Here is an 11211-nt window from a genome sequence, read left to right as displayed (position 1 = left end):
CCTGCAGTACCCTTTGAAAGTGCTCACCTCATGCCCTTTGAAAGAATTCCAGTGCTGCCAGCAGCACTAGAATCCCCTGACCCATGTGCTCAGAAAATACAAGGATGGGAATCATGCCTAGCACCTGTGTCGATGTGGAAGAAGAAAGACTACTTGAGCCCTCCAACCCATTTGCTAACCGGAAACAATCAGGTACAATCTGTGCTGTGATTAGAAAAGCCATGTTAATATTGCACCCATGTTTTGGGTGCACAATTTGACCTCTGCAGGGTATTCCTGATCCTAGCCAGAATAATCAAGGTGGGATGGAGATATGAGGGGGCCACAGAGACATCAGAGCATGTATGCACTAAGGATTTGATCATGTAACTAGATTAACATACATGCAGGTGTACAAGCACACAGATGTGATTGCAGGATTGGGTCCCAAGTGCAGGATTGGGTCCCTGGAGCTCCCTTTGGTGAATTCACTGATGGAACACACCCCATCGGACTCTTCTGAGCTGTAGCTGCCTAGGTAACAACAAAACTCAAACACTATCTGGTTATGTACAGGCATGCTAAGCTCTGGACACATTTTGGCCACTTAGGTCCTTTTATTTTGACAGTTTATTCCTTTTGATTTTGCAAGATGAACTTTCTTGCCAAGTATAGCACCTCCCATAACAAGATGGGCATCAAAGTGGAAATAACAGTGCACGGGCTCATGGTTGGACATGAAAGAGGTTGTTTAATAGAAGGTATTAAGCAACGCAGTATGCTAGAGGTCAGTGCATTTCAAGTAAAATGGAGGTGGGGGGAGGGATGTACTTTGCTCAGATCTGTGTACTTTCTATCATAAAGTTGCTTCTTTGTGTATTCTAGCCTTCTGGTTTCTTGTTTTCCCATAGGACTCTTTATAATAGTGGAATTGTAACTGCTCTGTATAACTTTGTTGTCTGACATTTTAGACTAAGTAACTTTTTATATTGCCTCCAATTGTAGTGAAGTGTTCTGGAGCAAGGTTATATTGCTGCTCTCCCCTGGGGATTCTCAAGGCAATATGCATCAGTAAACAGCTGAATCAGCCTAGCTGGAGATCTCCCCAGGGTGAGGGACTCTCCAACTGATGTAGCGCTGGCATAGTGGATTCTGATGCCACTACCCCTGCCTCAGGATGATAAGAGGGGGAGCTACTGCACTTTGGCTATTCTCAGCTGGCAAATAAATACTGTTACTGTAAGGTAGTATATGAAGGGACTGATCAGTTATTATTTGTCACCTACACATATAACATTAAGTCAGAGCCCAGCTACTAACTTCTTAGTCCCTGGACACCAGCGTCTTCCAGGGAATGTTGCATGCAAATGCTACTAACTTCTTAGTCCCTGGACACTAGCGTCTTCCAGGGAATGTTGCATGCAAATGCACAGTGCATTAAGCTTTTATAGCAAGATCTTGGGACAAACCAACAGCACCAAGAGGTTAATTAAACCAGAGTAAAGAAAATAACGAGGTTTTTCTAATGAATTATTAAGAATATCATTAAAAATCAAGCGCACACGAGACACATGACACACACTGGAGGTCCTAGAAGTAAACACACAGCCATGTCTTAATGTTATAAACAATTAGACTTTAAAAATATGAGGTTTCTGTGTATTGCTAATATCTACTGTTAAACAGCATGTGATGTTTGATGCCTCTATGCAAAATTTTTCTAGTAAGCAGTATTTTTGTTAATGAGAATTATAGAGAGCCAAACATCCACTTCTTTGAGCACAGTACCAAAATCAAGAATTCCTCCTATTGTCACTGAACTGTCTTTATTTAGCTCAATTTCACATTTAGTCCAGTGTAAAATGCAACCACCTGTGAAAGTGAATGGAGAATTCTCATTTTATATCCAGTTTGCACAAGTGAAAATCACAACATAAGGTGCAAGGTAATGGAGAAACACCCCTGCTAGAATTTTATAATAGCACTTTTGTACCAACAGGTGTTTGTTTTAGTCTGATCCTGATTTTGGTTCATCTACCCCCGTTTTGTAAGATTTCAATTAATATATTTTTATCTGTAAGATTTCCGAGTCAAATAGAATCATCTATTTAATAAAGAAATATAGAAGACTTGTAAAAGATTTTGTAAAATATATGGAGGGTGTAGCAGTGAGTTTTCCTATGCAGAAAAGGTAGACTATATTCACTACACAATCAAGTTATGATGCCTTCAGTAAACAGCATATAAAATAAGAATGTGTACAAGAATGTTTTAGAAAACTGCTACAGGAGAATGAATGAAAATCTTATCTCCATTGGGAGATTCCCTGCTCCAGCCACAGGTTACTAACATCAGAAACCCAATGCATGTCAGGATATCCCATCAGCCATAGAAGGAAGACAGACCATAGGAAGGTTGCTTTGCAGTCCTGAAAAACAAAACAACTAACAAATCTATCTTGATATTTATATGGTCTCCTGCATGATTGCCATAGTATATGAGCACTATGCGTATGTCTTCAGTTCACTATGGACACAATTCATTGCACCTTGAGTGTATAATATGCTACCATTCTGATTTCCTGGTGTTCAGCTAGCACTTTGCACTCACTTTGCAAAATCCAACAGACCCCCATATGGACAGGAACTTTCTGGACCTGATTCTCAGGTACACTGCTCTGGTAATGGAAAGGGAAAATGGGTGTGAATTACATTTATATCCAATTTACTACCTCTTTATATGGTTAGAGGGGTGTAAAGAGGCCTTCAAGTATATAAGAATCAGACCTTCAGTCTAGATTACTTTTATTTTAAACAAAGGGAAACATCTAACAAAGAGAGAATGAATGTCTTCATGAGAAAGTAGTGTGTATCTCTTTCTGCTTCAGATCCTCTGTCTTGAATTGCTTCAAGACACTGCCTTCCCACAGTAGGCCCCATATATTTAAAGATATTGGACAGATTTTAAAAAGAATTGTGTCTCCTTAGTGTTACACAGCTCCATTCATCATGGCCCTTCTCCTCCCCTCACCCCCACATTTAACAATTCTTTAACCAGAAAGTTTATCAACACAAACTACCGTATTGCATTGATTCACTATTTTAAATATGATTATTCCTTTGTGCTTAAAGTCTTTTCCTAATAGTTTTCGCAGAGAAATGGATGCCATGCAGACAGGAAGTTTCTGTTCACACAGTTAAATCTCAGTGAAACCTTTTGAAAATAAATACTACGGAACTGTAAGCTGAATTCTGCTGAGGAGGCTCTGATTCACACTTTAGGTTTGAAGCCAAACCACAGGTAGAATATGGACTGGAATCTTGTGAGCTGTTCTCCCACGATTGCAGCTCCAAATGACAAATACTTTGCAAGATCAATTTTATCAAGTTTTTCCTGTCTTGAATGATGGATTCTTGCAAGATCAGCCAAAATGGATCCAGAAAATAGGCACTTTCCAGTTCTTGATCTGACTTGCACAAAGAGCTACAGAGCAGGTCTAGATCCAGGAATTTGAACCCAAGCCTTTCAGTATTAGAAAGTGTGTGTCTATCAGATCTGAGATTTTTGTTCTGGCCCTCTTCTACTTTAGGGTAAGGAATTATGAGAGATCACTCTGGGTATATCTACACCACATGTGGGGCTGAGCACTTCCAGCTTGAGTCCAAAGACTTGTGCTAGCATGATGCACAAAAATAGCTGTTTAGACATTACTTTGATGTTGCTGTGCGGGTTGGAGCCTGGGTTTTAAAGCTCAAACCCCACCAGGCTTCAGAGCCCGAGCTTCAGCGTGTGCCACAATTTCTATACAGCTATTTTTAGTGTGCTAATAATGCAATCCCCACTGTGGACCCTGGCTGGAAGGCTTGCTCCCAGATGTAGTGTAGACATGCCCTCAGAGAACAAAATCCTGTAGCCCATAATGATTCACTGCCCATAGGGAAAAATGCTTGGATGCTCCAATGAACATTTCATCATCATTTGTCTTACATGGCATTCTTTTAATTTTGTGGCAACTTTAGTTTCTGATGAACTTTTCTTGTTTTATTAATCATGTACAAGCATGAACCTTGGGCTTGTCACCAAATAAAGACATCTTTACTGCTGATGTACTTGCTACTATGACAAATGCTGTAGTCAGGGAAATAATCACCAAGTGCCAAATCATTTTCATTTGAAGTACTGTTCGTCCCTAAGCAACAGATTTCATAGCATATGGCAGGCATACCAATTAATGGAAAGGCATGTCACATGTTAGGTGCTATCACAGCACTAGATAGCATTCTGCAGTCAAATATCCAGCACATAACATGCCTGTCGTGGAACTGAGATGCATGCCACAAGTCACAACATACAGCAGTCCCCTTTCAACATATTGTCTAACCAATTTAAATTCTATGCTGTGGCCTCACACTTGGCATTAGGAAATAAGTTATTCATTTGTCATGGTCCAGGACCCCGTTGTGCTAGGCACTGAACAAAGAGATGGTCCCTGCCTCAAATCACTTACAATTAAAGAATACAACAGGAGCCAGGAGGTGGATACAGACAGATGGGGGAGTATAAGGAAACAATAAGAAAACGTTGGTCAGCATGATAGGCCCCTGGGTGTGCTGTGACCCTGTCTATCTAATCTCAAGCTTTTTGTAGGCATTTCAGCAAAGCACAGTTTCCAGGAGGTACTTGAAGGAGGATAATGTGCTAGTTTTGTGGATGTTTACAAGGAGCACCTCCCCAGGATGAGGGGCAGACTGGGACAAAGCACAAAGTTGCTTGTTTGAAAATTTAACAAGTGGGTGATAGAGACTGGCAACATTAACTGATAATAGTGTTGATCTTCACTATTAGCAGTATCAGGGCTTTTCTCTTCTGCAATGAGCCACTGGAAGGCAGTGGTACATATGCTTAGGCAGAATGATCCATTCATCAACTGGGATGCTCTCACTTACAGTCCCCTATTTAAATGCTAGGCAGTTGGGGAAGGGCATTCACAGTGGGCCACTCAGCTCTGACATTCACTTCCCTCACTGGGGTGAGTGAGCACAAGTTGGCTGAACTTCAGGGAGTGTTGAAGGCCCTATCTATTCATTCGGGGCTCATAGTGTCTTTTGTAGAAAATGTGTCCATAAATAAGCTCACCTAAGGTGCACAGGAGAAAGCTAGCAGACATCCCTGGCTCCCTTATTAGAATTCTACTCCCATTGAGTTTCTTAAAACTTGGTGGTTGTAAACACAAGTTGGCTTATAGTACAGACAGTTAAATGCTGGAGCAGCTTCTACTTCATGGTAGCAAGAGAAGTTTTGAGTCCTTGCCCAGCCATTCTGCTGCAAGGGGAATTATTTCTGAAGTTAAGCCATTTATTTCTGTGTGTGTGGCGTTTAGCTTTCTCATGCACCCCCATCCCTTCTGCCATCTTCCCCATCACATTCACCTGCCTCAGCCACCGCTGCTCCTCCTGGGTGTTTGACCACTCTCCAAGGATGTCTGAAAACACCCCATTTTGACAGTGCTCATCCAAGTTTCTTTAGCCTATCTAAATTGCTAATGCACATAAGCTATTGTGCTTCTAGTGGGCACTTCACCCAGCCCGGGAATTCATATGGGCATTTCTGAAAATATCACTATGCTCTGCCACTTGTGTGGTCCTATTACCCCCCACTTTTGTTCACCTCAGTTTATGTGCATGCTCCTGTTCTCAAGTGTTCATTGACCAGCAGTGAGCTTTGCAACACCTACTCACAGAAGGTAAGTCACAGAGCATTTCTAGATACGGGGAAACTGACAAGGTTGCCTACTTTCCCTGGTACTGTTCTTTTAAAGTTAGGCTTCTGGCAAGTGATCAGAATCCTTTTCCCTTTCTGTCTAAAACAGAAAATTAAAATGACAGGACATGCAGTCAATGCTGGCTTCAATGCTAAGCAGTCATTTGGAGGTGGGGCGGAAGGCATGGTTCATTACCAAAATCAATTTAAATACCTTTAAATATCATTAAAAACATATGCAGTTGGAACCACCATGCTCCAAAGCTCCTCAGACAATGCAGGGACACACCACATTCTATGCTGTACTGGTCATGTAAGCACACCGCTATCTCCTGTCCTCCAAGCTTGTCTCAGTCACATTATTTTTCCATTAAATCCTCGGTGGAATCATAAAAAGATTTGGGTCATTACACAAACTAAAAACTATTTCCCCGTGCTAATTTTTCCTGTACTGTTACTCACTCCTTCTTGTCAACTGTTTGAAATGGGCCATTCTGATTATCACTACAAAAGGTTTTTTTCTCCTGCTGATAATAGCCCACCTTAATTGATTAGTCTCATTAGAGTTGGTATGGCAACCCCGATTTTTTCATGTTGTGCGTGTGTGTGTGTGTGTGTGTGTGTGTGTGTGTGTATATATATATATATAATTTTCCTACTGTATTTTCCGCTGCATGCATCTGGTGAAGTGAGTTTTAGCCCATGAAAGCTTATGTCCAAATAAATTAGTTAGTCTCTAAGGCACCACGAGTACTCCTTGTTCTTTTTTCATGAAAAGAGAGGTTTTTAAAATACTGTAACTTTATTTCAGCTGGTGCCTATTGGCAAGGCAAGGCTGTGATGTCTACATAAAACTCAGTGTTCTTAGATCACTAACTAGCAATGGGTGATAGGGATGCTGAGGTGCGATCATCTCAGAGGAGGGACAGCAACAGTTCAGTCTCTGAGAACAGGTTAATTCTTGCTCTTGTTTTTGCACAATCAGTTGGCAAGACGATCAATCAGATAAACAGGTAAAGCAAGAGGATTTCTGTCACCACTGTAACTTGCTTGGTGGTTTCTAGGACCAAGAGTTGTAATGCAAAGAAGACAGGTGAAGTATCATACATAAATTCCATGTGGCTCCTAGAACTTTCCAGAGCACTGCACTGGTATGTTGTTTCCCTGCTTGGGTCTCTGCCTGAAACAAGAGGGTGGAGCCTTCAGGATCTTTCCTGTTCTCACACCAGGCTTCCCTTCATCCCCCTCCTTCAGAGAGAGCCCAGAGGGTATGTTTAGACAGCCAACAGGGAGTGTTTATATTCACTCAATCTGGTTAGCTTAGCGTGACTGAAAAGCCCCATTAAGATGCAAGCTAACATCTTTTAAGCCAAGCTGACTGGCTATATTGCACCTAGCCTGGGCTACAATGCAGCCAGCTACCACAGTTTTGAATGTGTTAGCCTGCATCTTAATGGAGATTTTCAGTCATGATAAGTTAACGTGACCAAAGTAACATGATTCAAAAGCACACCTGTTTTTCCCAACATGACCACAGCAGAGAGTTTATTTAATAGCACTTACCATACCAGCAGAAGCTGCTGGTCCAGTCTTGCTATAGCAGAGACATTTCAAGGCTTGTCTGCATACATAATTTTCTCATGTTTGAAAACTGTGGTGAAAAGTTGAGTTTAATTACATGATGCTGAGCATGACTTAAAAGTTGGTGTGGACCAGGACAGGTTGTCCCAAAATATGGAGATTTTACAAAAATATTCTAATGATATAATTTGCATATTTGATTAATATGGACATGACCCATTTGTGTAAATTCTTCCCCCTTCAAAAGATTTCCTCCCTTTCTCTCTAGCTAATCTTCCTTGAATTCCTTTCCTTGAGTTGCCCACTATTTCTTCCACTCTGGCTCTCCCTTTCTCCACCATCAGTTTATCCCCATCATTGTGTGCAATAGTATATGTTCATATATATGAAAATGAGTGAAAGCATTCAGTAATTAGGTACAGCAACGTCAAAACCATACTCTTTCTTGGGCAAAAGACACACACAACTTACTCTGTTTCAACTCATCTAATAATTCCAACTGAGAATCAGGAAGTGGAAATGACAGCCAAACTCTACATTCTATGGTAGAATAGCTTGATGTTTCTGCTAAAATTATTAGCAATAAAGTACTTAATGCTGACATTCAAATGGTCATCATTAGCAATATCACAATTTGTACTTCAGTGAGAGGAATGGGAAGCATATGGTTCTCTTAAGCTATGTCTACACATCAAGCTAGGGGTGTCATTCCCCTGCTCACATACACTCATGTTAGTTCTCATCCAACTAGCATGCATGTAAATAGCAGGGTAGCTATGCTACAATTGTAAGAGCAGCAGAGACATGTCCTTTTCATGGCTAAGCCCTGACAGAAGTTGACTGAAACATTTCATTTGACCTGAACCTTTTTTTATTTTTTTTGGTTCAGCCATCAAACAGAGGAATTGGTTGTTTGCACAGTTCTAGCCTACATGTAGGCCAGGTCCACACTACAGCTTTAAATCGATTTAAACAGCGTTAAATCGATTTAACGCTGTACCCATCCACACTACAAGGCACTTAAAATCGATTTTAAGGAGTCTTAAAATCGATTTCTGTACTCCAGCTAAACGAAAGGAGTAACCCTAAAATCGATATTACTAAATCGATTTAGGGTTAGTGTGGACGGAAATCGAAGTTATTGGTCCCATTCTTTTACTGAGCTACCCAGAGTGCACCGCTCCGGAAATCGATGGTAGCCTGGGACCATGGACGCACACCACCGAAGTAATGTGCCCTAGTGTGGACGCGTAAAATCGATTTTATAAAATCTGTTTTATAAAATTGATTTTATTAATTTCGATTTTACTCTGTAGTGTGGACGTGGCCGTAGTAAGATAGCAGTGCTTCTGCTGAATGTGTGGCTGGGCCAGTGATTAGGGAGTGAACCTTCCCCTTGAGAGATGTGGGTTCAATTCTGTGCTCTGCTACAGACTTCCTATGTGACTGAGGTCTGGGCATGTAGGGGTTTCTTTGTTCAGCTCTGTAAAGCCCAAGTCCCATTTCCCAAATTACTTAGGCTTGAAAGTCAATGGGAATCATTTCCTAAGGGCTAGATTTTTCAAGGAACGTAGGCCTCTAAACAGGAAGCTGGGTGCCCAAGCCCACTATGCAGGTGGCACTGACATTTTCAAAGTCCCAGCTTTGGCACTGCATAACCCCCAGATGCCTAAATACCCCTGGGTGCTTACGTTTCCGCCAATCCTCATTTTTAAAGCAGCCTAAGCCTTGCTGTGCCATGCCACAGCTAAGAAGCAGCTTGGAGCCCTAGCTCAAACTGAAGTCCCAGAGGCCCTGAAGCAGGATATTCCGATTAGGTGGGGGAAAGCTTACCTTGCCAGTGTTGACTGATCTCAGAGGGGTGCTCTGAGCATGCCTCTGTCAGACACCACAATAGGGAAACCAGATGCAGCCCATGGATATGTGGCGGGCAGCACAGGACATGTATAAAAGACAGCGAGGGCACAGTGAATTATAGGGGTAGGGTGAGAGAGGTGTGGAGTGTGAGCAGGCTCCAGAAAGAGGTAGCTGGTTTTTGCTGCTAGGACATGGCCTAGCCAAGTTGCTGCATTGGCTTAAGTGTCCAACTCCAGGAGACGGTTCAAGACAGAGGCTCCCAAAAGGAGGGAGATGCCAATCTCTGGCCCATCATCCGTGGGCACCCAATCAGCTGCTTAGCTGCCTAAGCCCCTGTACTCTCTTTGGCATTTCACTCTAGGCTAGCTTAGGTGGCTGCCCGCTCAGAGGGCTGCCTTCCAAAAATCCCTTTCTTAGGCACTCAATAAGCCCCTTAACTCTATAGGGAGCCTAGGCAGCATGGGACTGCCTTATCTAGGGCTGAAAATTTGACCCAGGTGATGTGTTGCCTACAGATTAGGAGCTATCCCCTCAGCCAAGCAATACAAAAATCCTTTTAAAAATCTGGCTCCTCAGTGCCTAAGTCACCTTTGAAAATGGGACATAGCCATCTCAATTGCACAGGCCTTGCAATGCTGAGCAGAGCAACACCTAAATACCTATAAAAACCCATGCCTCCCTTCCCCATCAGTAAAATGGGGCTACTACTTCCCTCCCTCACTTGGATGCTGTGAGGATAAACGTAATAATGATTGTGAGGCACTCAGATACTATGGTGATGGGAGCCTTAGATAAATAGACTGTAAAGGATAATAACTGTTTTAAACGAAACCTTAAATTCTACAGAAACCGATGGGACAAGCTGAGAAGTGCCTGTGTTGTCTATTGCTGTCCATTGTCTCAGTTTCACCCCTGTTATAGAATAAAAAAGGGTGAGATTTTATAAAGCGGCTTCCTTGCTATATTTTTATGTGTGTGCTGCATGTTTTATGGTTTTGCCTGTGGAGCTCATTTAAATGAGATTAAAGCAAGTAAGTCTCAAATTGGACTGTTTTATGGTGGTTCAACAATTCGGATTTTGTTTTTTGAGTAAGATTTTAGCCCTTCTGGCAGTAAAGCGTGTCCTCAAAATGTGAAGAAACCCCAAAAGATGAGAACTCCTTTATTCATCTCGATGGCCAGCAACTCAGAAAATGAGTGATGCTAACTGAAATGTCAACATTTTTTCAATATTTCACTGGGAATTAAAAGTATGTAAATCAGCAAGGGGCAAAGATATTATGACATTCTGCCCAATCTGCTGTGAATGACATCTGATTTTGATGTCTCAGGTAGACAGGGGTTAGTTTGTAGGCGATGCCTGGAAGAGTACCACTAATTCTTATTTTTCCAATTCAATCTCTGGGTGCAAGTAAGTCTTAGTCAGGCTTCATAATTGCATCCTGCTATTGATTTGATACCTACCCTGCAGAACTTTTGTTTTAGCTTGGATATACTAAACTAGCCATCTGGATATCTGGAGTTGGATTCTCTGGTGCACTCTGAATGCATTGCACTGGTCCTGGGATGCAAAGCAGTTGTCAACCTGGCTAAAGTTCAAGATTTCTGTTCTACTATATATTTCTTAAGATCTACTAAGGGGTGTCAGTTCTATACTTCTGTGCTTGTATCTGTGTAGCAGCAATAAATTCCCAGTATTCAATTTCCAGGAGGGTATCTGAAAAATTAGTGGCCAAACACTATTTATGGAACCTTTGAAATAAAATGTATGCAAAGAAGACTAAACTCTGCTAACAAACAGCTGCAAAAATAAAATCCTAGTGCTGTACATCATTACCCGCTTGGCCCAAGAAGTTAGCCAAAGTTTGAGGACTTGTCAGTTGTTTCCATTATTTATGGAGAAATTGATGACAGTCAGGTATTTCTTTTATGCAATTCTATTTGTTTATAAAGCATATACACAATGTTTTGTTTTCCTGAATACAATAGGAATCCAATAGCAAAAGATACTTTCTCTTTGCACTGTACCAAGCC

The sequence above is a fragment of the Gopherus flavomarginatus genome, chromosome 3 (genome assembly GCF_025201925.1).
Source record: "Gopherus flavomarginatus isolate rGopFla2 chromosome 3, rGopFla2.mat.asm, whole genome shotgun sequence".
NCBI lineage: Eukaryota > Metazoa > Chordata > Testudines > Testudinidae > Gopherus > Gopherus flavomarginatus.
The sequence above is the reverse complement of the archived record's forward strand: the minus strand, read 5'-3'. Positions refer to the sequence as shown.